This window comes from Solanum tuberosum, unplaced genomic scaffold, assembly GCF_000226075.1.
Source record: "Solanum tuberosum cultivar DM 1-3 516 R44 unplaced genomic scaffold, SolTub_3.0 scf00122, whole genome shotgun sequence".
NCBI classification, from domain to species: domain Eukaryota; kingdom Viridiplantae; phylum Streptophyta; class Magnoliopsida; order Solanales; family Solanaceae; genus Solanum; species Solanum tuberosum.
This window is the reverse complement of record NW_006239050.1, coordinates 1,233,665-1,243,255: the sequence shown is the minus strand read 5'-3', so window position 1 is coordinate 1,243,255 and position 9,591 is coordinate 1,233,665.

The window sequence follows — 9,591 nt, the reverse complement described above, 5'->3', positions numbered from 1 at the left end:
TTTGTTTAAGATTTTAGACTTTTATTATTTCAATAGTATTCATGAACAAATTAGTAAAAATATAATTTAATCACTAATAAAATGCTTAAGTTATCTAGTAATAGGTAAATTATTAAAATATATGACCCGTTTCAAAGGTCGATTTCAATAAAGAATGTGGCTACAAATCTTTCTTTGAAACACTTAAAAGAAACTCAAGAATGCGGTGACGCACCTTGTCCAAATTACTTTAATAATTAATTTTTGTTAATTCAAACCAAGAGGTGTAAATTGAGATTATTAAGTGTGATGAACTCGAGAGGGGAAGACAGTTATGTCTCCAAATGTCAAGATCGAGAATACAGTTATGCATCCGGTTTAAGACTAATAAAAATTCAACAATTAAAAAATAAGCAAAATTTGGCATATAGACACAAATTATCCAAAAATGTATCAAGATAAGTATAAGTCAATAAAAGTGACCGTGCTAGAACCACGGGACTCGAGGGATGCCTACTACCTTCCTTTCGATCAACATAATTTCTTACCTGATTTTCTGGTTCGCAGACCAAACAAAGAGTCATTTCCTTTTGATTAGGGATTAAACAAAAAGGTGACTCGGAACACCATAACTCAATTCCAAGTGGCGACTCGGAAAAAAAATAAATAATCATCAATCAATACCGTCACTTAAATTGGAAAAACCCTCCGCCTCCGTGCGCGAAAAGGGGTGTGACAATGGGTACATATAAATTCATCCTAAAAACATGTAATTAAATCAATTCAATCATAAACAATCATAATCCATTCATTTGGATCAAAACTCATAAAATTAGAAGAAACCCTAACTAGAATTTGGGAAGTCTTCTTCTAAATTGGGGAAATCATGGGGGCTCCATGGATGAATAAACCATCATACCTTGATTAAAAACCCCACAAATTCTTGAGGATCGGAGATTTGACCTTGATCCTAACTTGAACTCTTTCTTCTTCTTCAAGTTCTAAAGAGAGATATATTTGAGAGAAGAGCTTTGTGATTTCTTTTGGGGATTTGGAAATAATGACTTGAATGGTGAGTTTAAAAGGGTTAAAATCACTTATATAGGTGTACTAGTCTTGGGAAAAATGACCTCACTTTATTTTAATTAAAACCAGAAAGACCCAAATTAACCTTCACTTGGCAGTGTACTACCTCTTCTTCACGGAAGGCTCCACGAGATGTGGTGCCTACCACGAGCCGTGGTCACTTTACAGTGGCTAGGCACCCACTCTTTAACCCCTAAAATATTAAGGCAATTTCATGACTCCTCCCACGGCCCGTCAAGGCCTTCACGAGCTGTGAAGTGGTTCGTGTGGAGGAATCCAACTTGGGGAAGCCTTGGGGAGAAACTACCTCACCACCACGAGTGGTCTGACGAGTGGTGCTGACCACCACGAGCCGTGAAGGCTCACGTGGGAAGGTTGGCAGTGCATGGGGAAAGTTGGGCAGCCTTGGCCCTTTCCCTTGGCTCTTACCCTTTTCCTTGGCTTGTGACCCTCACACTTAGCCCTAGTTGAGTCTACTAGATTTCGGGGTGTTACATTATCTCCTTCTTGGGGACATTCATCCTCGAATGGCATTCTAGACATCCCTTAAAGGAAAATGACTCACGACTAGCAGGCCATCATGCATGCAACACATCTAAATGCCCACAATTAAGGGGGAAACATCAACTCCAAGCTAAACATACTCAATGCATCATATGGAAGGTAGAAACTACATCTAACAACTCAATATGCATGAAATTTCAACATTTCTCATGTTCTAGGAGGAACTACCGTCTCCAACTAAACACATGCTCAACACAATCTCATGGAGCCTATATGCAATTGTAACACCCGGAAAACTAGTAGGCGAAACTAGAGCCTTACATGAGTGTTTTTGAGTTTGATGTGTGGTTTAGATGTGTAAAATGGTTTCCTGAACATAGGATCATGGGATTAGGGGTTAAACATCAAGGTACGACACCCCCAACGACCAACCAAGGGTCCTTGAAGAGGACCCTAAAGCCTAACCCCCAAGACTCCCCAAATCTGTCAAGGCTGCCCAAAATGGGCCACCTACGGATGGCACTTACGACCAGTAGGTGGACCCACGTCCCGTAGGTGGGGGTCGTGGGTCAAGCCCACAAATGCAAGCTGCAGGTCACGACCTACGGATCTACAAGACGGCCAGTAGGCTCACCTACGGACCTTAGGTCATGGGCTTGAGTCATAGCCTGCAAATCTTCCAAGTTACAGCCAAGGTGAGGGTTAGTTTAGTTAATTCCTTTTTAGGTTAGTTTAGTGTAGGGTCGTTTTATATTGATTTAGTAGACCTATATAAGGGTTATTAAGCTATTAACTAACCCTTTACACTTCATAAAATTACAAGACTCAAATCATAACCAACCTTCTCCCAAATATTTCTCTCACTAAAACCTCTATTGAAGAAGAAGAAGAGGAAGTCAAGGTCTAGGGTTCAAGGACTGATATTTTCCACTCAATTTTGTGAGGAATCTTCATAAGGTATGGTAGCTAATTATCTATGGATTGCCTTCACCCATAGAGCCCCTTCAAAGTTCAATTTCAAAACTAGTGTTTTCCCTAAAAGGTTAGGGTTTCCCTCTAAGTCATGGGTTCCTTTATAAAACGTTTCCAATGGTTGATTTATGATGGATTATCATTGAATTGATGAATTATTGTTGGTTTATGATGAATTCCCCCAAGAACCCATGAAATCACCAACTTTCCCAATTTGGATCTTAAAGTGTGGGTATTGTTGTATATTGCTCCAATTGATTAAATAATGATTGTTTATGGTGTAATTACATGATTTTAGTATGAATATACATGTATTATTTATTAACCTAAGATTATAGGGTGAAAATGATATGGTCAAGTGTTATGCCATGAAAGAGGCAAATAGAGGGTTTAGATGTGACCTTCTAAGATTGATGAACTTCTTTATGAATTGACTTAGATTAGATGACCTAGATATGAATTTCTTATAAGTAAAGCTTTTAGACATGAATGAATTAGGTTAGGGCTTATATGATGGATCATGGTTGAGTAGTATTGAGATTGAGTTTACTTAATGCTATATCACTATAATTGGTTTAAAATGAAGCACGAGGTTAGTTTACCTTGAGAGTTAGGTTTACATAATGACCATGTGAGGTATTGATTGAGAGTAATACTTGTAGTATGAATATGACTTCTAAGGCTTAAAGGGTAAAAGCTAAAATGAAAGAGCTATGAATGTTGAGGCTTTAAGAAGGAACCTATTATGCATGTTGAATTGTATATGGTATTAATGTGGAAGGACTTTAACCACATGACCTACAATATGAGTACATGAGCTTATGCATACAATGAATGAACTACTTGAATTATGATTATATCCATGTCTAACAGAATGAATGTTAAATGTCTTGATTTGATGTGATCTATGATCCTTGTATGCAAGATATGAGAATTATGCATGGTTGCGATATTATGTACATGCTTTATGAACACTTTGAGAATGAAGTGTCTAAGATGATAATGTTGTTGTTGTTGTGTCATTGAAAGGACAATAACACATACTCCATGCATGATTATGATTATGATGTATCTATGGTGTTAATTGAAAGGCCATTTCTCATATGCACCTTTACACATTACTATGCATGAAATGTACATGACCATGATAATCTTTTTGTGTTGATTGAAAGTCTATTCTCATGAAAACACATGATTATAATGTTAAAGTTTTCCTCACATAATTAATGATGATTCTAAGATTGAAAGTCTATTCTCACCTATTGAATCAATTATGAGTTGTGTTGGATGGAGGGTAAAATACTCCTTCATGCATGTAAATTCATTTCAAGACTAAACATGTAATTTTGGGAAATAATGCTTAGCACCGAGTGGATATGGAATATGAGGTAGAGGACCTCCCGTCAATTCAATAGGCCGGGTTCTCTAAAGATAATCTCATGAGATAGAAGCTCCCTCATCAATACAATAGGTTTGGGGTTTCTAGTAGCAATCTCACTAACCCATAACTATGTGCCCACATAGGTCTTAAGCTAGTGGATCCACCTAAAAGCTAATACATTTAGTTCTACCTTAGGCAAGTAGGACATCTTTTTTCGGTGTGGGACATGACACCGGATTCCATGTAGCTCACAATGGTCTATGTCGGTTAAGGCTATTTCCCTCTATGAACAAGAATATAAGCAAGAACATGAGTTATGTACTATGGTTCCTCAAGAGGTTCTACTTAGTGTGAGTGGGGGTATGAAACTTCATTCATACACTGCACAAGTAGGCTTTGAGAGTGGTCGTGGCATGTTTCTCTTTTGATATGATGATTTATGAGTTAATGCATGCTTTATATGAATTACGAACATGAACATGAATTATGCTTATGACTTCTCAAGGATCTCTACTTAGTGTGAGTGGGGGTATGGGACTGCATTCATGCATTGCACAAGTAGGCTTTGAAGGGTTATGGTGTGGTTTTCTTATGCTATGAAGGTATATGAATTTATGCATGTATGATATGGATTATTACTATGAGTGTCCTTCCTTGTTATAAGTTAATGAACATGAATGTTTCCTTGTCTATGAGTATTAACTATGGATGAGTTCAAAGCATGATAAGTATGAGCATGGCGGCCTAAAAGTTGTACTTAGTGTAGATGGGATTATGGGATCTTATCTATGCATTGCACAAGTATAACTTAGGGTTACTTATGTGATGGTTCTATTATAATGAGATGATCTTGGTATTTGACTATGTATGTGAACTATGTCTTATGATGATTGATATTTGCATTATGTCTATGTTGGAAACTATAATTGTGATAATGATGATATCATTTATGCTATGATGAATTGTACATGGGTTGTCTTATGAGTTACATTTCCCAACTATTTCAAAGAAGATGTTCAAAATTGACATATGGCATGGTTTCAACTAAAATGTCCCTTTAAGCATGTTTTAAGGATATTTATGCATGGCTATCATACTTAGTGCATTTTTGTACTAACCCTTAATTCTACATTTTCTATAAGTTTTGAGCCCGATCGTTGAGGTGTGCTTCTTCTATTGTTCAAAGCTTGGATTGGTTCTCTCCACGCTTTTGGTGAGTCCTCATAGTTCGAGGACGGAAGTTATTCATTTCTAGTGTCTTTCTTACATTCTCTTTTAAGACAATGTTGAAAAGGGTTGTGACACTTTTTGATTGTCGATTGTATTAGATGGTTATTGAGACAATGTCTAGACTTCCATTTTGGTTTTATGAAAGACTTCGATTGTAAAAAGTTTTAAATTCCACATCATTCCTATTTATCTTATGTCATGATATGTTAAGGGCTTGTATGAGACCCCTTCGGGGTCGAGTACGTTGTGTTACATCTAGGGGGTACCCCTGGGTCGTGACAAAAATCTATACTCAAAGCATACATTGAAGGAGGAATTCTCTCAACTCCAAGCTAAGACATGTTCAACAATTCATCTCATGTAGTCTATAGGTAACTCATACTAAATGCACTACAACATGAGGAAAATCATTCATATAAACTCATTTTCTTTCAAAATGACAAAAAAAATTCATGAACATGCATAATCATAAAGAAATCATGGGAAAATCTAAAACACACATGACTTCATACAAAGAACAAATCATGAGGAACTCTTTATCACGCGCTAAGGGGAGGAGTAGAAGGACAAAGAAGAGGATATCGGGACATCTTAACGGTCTCGGCCTCCCAAGTAGCACCCTCAACTAAAACGTTCCTTCATAACACTTTCACGGGAGTAGCTTCCTTGCTCCTTAAATTCTTATCTTGCCGATCTAGAATCTCAACCGGTACATCTTCATAAGAGAGATTCTCATTAACTCCTAACCCTTCTAAGGGAACTATGGTTGCCAGATCTCCAACACACTTCTTTAACATAGAGACATGGAAAACTGGATGCACCGATGCCAACTTAGTAGGCAACTCTAGCTCATAAGCAACCTTACCAACGCGTCTCAAGATCTAATATGGGCCTACAAAATGGGGACTAAACTTCCCTCACTTCCCAAACTCATTACACTCCTCTTGGGTGAGAATTTTCAAGTAAACTCAAATCATGAACATTAGGAACAATCAACGACCTTACTATCTAAGCACACCATCTCCCCCTTTGGAGAAAGACTAAATGGACTTTCTAAGCACCGCTCCTTTCAATTCAACTATGGTCGGATCAAAACATCACTAAAAACTCATTATGACAATATCAGGTTCTAAAAGCCGTTATCGGGAAATCATCATCCTTCACCCTCAATTGGTGGTAACCCGACCTAAGGTCAACACTAAAGTCTATTTCCTTCTTTCCACTATATGATAGGCTCACTAGGGAACTGAAACCTTAACCACACGAGCTCTATAATCAATAGAAACATATTAAAAGTGCAGCCAATCCCTACTAAGGATAACATCAAGACCTAGCATATCAAGTCACAAAAGACAAGGTAGCACCGGGATCTAAATGAAACATAAATAATCAAGTTGAAAAACTCTCAACATATCGGTAGCCACATCTGGAGGACACACTTGTTCACCTCTATCTTGGAGTGCATAGAACCTATTCTGCCTTGGAGCATTCTCACCCGAACCAATTGGATCGGATGAAGGTTAAGGTTGAGACCTACGACGACAATCTCCTTCATTTCTAGCAACTGAAGGACAATGCCTTATCTTGTGGCCCAACTTACCACAACCAAAATAAACATTAGAACCCGCTAGGCATTCACCTGAATGTCTTCTATCACACTTATCATACCTTGGCAATAGAACCCCACTACCATCTCCTTGAGGCTTAGGGTTAGACACCCTTCTTGGTTGAACTTAGGAGTATTTGAGGGCCCTTACCCGGAGAACTTTTGTCTATACCAAGGACAATCATATCTGTCGGACCTTGCATTAAAGGAATTATCATCTTCAATTCTAGACCTCTTTTTCTCCCTAGATCCCTCTTTAAGTTTCTCCTCCTCAATATGTTGTGCATGAACCATAAGACGAGAAATATCCATATCATTCACAAGCATAGCCGTACGACATTCTTTCACTACCAAATCGGACACACCCGACATAAACTTACTCATTCCCGACCTAGGGTCGGCTACTAAGGATGGAGCATATTTTGACAGTTGAGTGAACTTCAAAGCATATTCCTTAACACTCATATTACCTTGCCAAAGATTAATGAACTCAAGCACCTTAGCCTATCTCATCTCAAGAGGGAAGAATCTAACAAGAAAAGCAGATTTAAACCCTTCCCTCTCTATGGGACCCTCTTATACCTACCTTGCCTCTTTCCATTGGTTGAACCAAATCTAGGCAACCCCCTTGAGTAGATAAGCGGCCAATTCTGCCTTCTCTACCGGAGTCACTCCCATAATAGCTAACACCTTATAGACCTCATATATGAACTCTTGAGGATCTTCCTCAACCTCTGACCCATGAAATTCCTAAGGGTTCTTTCTTGTAAAGTCCATTACTCTTAAAGTCATTGTACCCACATTTGGGTTCACGGGGTTCACAACTTCCCTATTGTCTTGGGCCATCATGGCCTGAGCCAACACGTGAACAGCAAACCTAAACTCCGCATTAGTCACATTCTCAGTCATAGGGTCAACCGGAGCTTGGGGAGGAGCTTCTTGATCCACATTGTCTTCCTCATTCCTTCTAGCATTTGCCCTTGTAGTAGTCACATCCCGAAGACCAACGGGTAAGGATTAGGAGAAAGAACTTATAGAGTTAAACTCTATCGCAAGACTCAGAGTAATGAAGAAGTTCCTAAGCATCTAGTAGCATCTCATTCATAAATGTGGTGCGCTTCACACTTATGAACAAGACTCTATTAGACGTGGTTTTGAGACATCTTGGAATCATTCTTAACCTTGTGCTCTGATTACCAAGTTTGTCACAACCCAGGGGTATCCCCTAGATGTAACAAGGCGTACAAGACCCCGAGAGGCCTCATACAAGCCACTTAATTTCATAACATAAAGTAGTAGAAATGAGTGGAAATTTAAAACATTTTTAAACAACATTAAAGTTCATAAAACGAAGCGAAAGTCTATTACATTTGGTCTCAAACCGTCTAAAATATGAATATCTTGGGACATAGCCCATACAATAGTTCTAAAAATAAAATAAAAGACATAAGAAAATGGTGGTCAAATCCTCGAATACTATGAGGACTCACTAATCTTAAAATCTCAATCTACTATGATAGCCACGGGGATGAAAGTTGATATCGCCGGACCTCACATTTGGATAAGAAATGTAGGCAAGAGTATGCGTTAATAAAAAATATATACTATATATGATGACTAGCATAAACATCAACATAGGCATATCATAGGCATTAGTCAACATAAGACATATACTATAAACATAAGAGATAACAACATAACTCATAAGCATAATTAATACACATAAGTCATTATAATAAAAGAGGAACACTTCTTGAAGTAACCTCACTCATCATTGGTCAAGACTTGGGTCATCACCTCTAGTCATACATCTCATGGAAGGCCATTCAAGCAACAATCCAAACTATTCATCTTCGTAACCTAATTCACATTATTCTTGCTTTACTTTTTCAAGACATGGGGATTCACCTCTATGCCTATTATAAAAGCTAATGGGTATTCACCTCTTGCCTTACTTGTATAGTCATATGTATTCGTCCTCCATGTCCATTTTAAGGAATCATAGGTATTCGCCTCCATGTTCATTTTAAGGAACCATAGGCATTCGCCTCCACATCATTTTTTAAGGATTATAGGTATTCACATCCATGTCCAAAATGATATGACATAGGTATTCGCCTCTACATCATTTTATAAGGATAATACGTATTCACCTCCATGTCCTTGGTATAAAGGCTAATGGGTATTCACATCTTGCGTTGCTTCTTAAAGTTATATAATAAGGGTAGTCACCTCACATTCATCATCACATGACATGGGTAATCACCTCATGTTTTCCAACTTAGGAATGTGGGAGATCACTCATATCCCTATCATATGGAGGTCTTGGGAAATCACCTCAAGCCTCATCAATTCTTAGTCCTTTGACTTAGATTCATTTTAGGTGAGCAAGACTTTCAACCTAGAATCATTCTATGTGAGAGAACTTTTCACATTTATACATCCATAGAGTAGATCATGTGGGTAAATCCTTCAACAACAATTTTATCTACAAATCAACATTAATAATATAAGTTTTACCCTCAAAGCCCTAATAATCATCATGAATCATATAAGCTTTACTCTCAATCAATTCATGTCTATATGTTTTACTCTCAAGTAATCTACAATGTATCTCATAAATCCTAGAAGATTACCTATAAATCCTCAATTTCCCTTTTCATGGCATAAAACCCACTTACATCAATTTCATCTTTCTAAACATGGATTAGGCATGGGTACATATAAATTCATCCTAAAAATATGTAATTCAATCAATTCAATCATAAAAAATAATAATCCACTCATTTGGATCAAAACCCATCAAATTAGAAGAAACTCTAACAAGATTGGG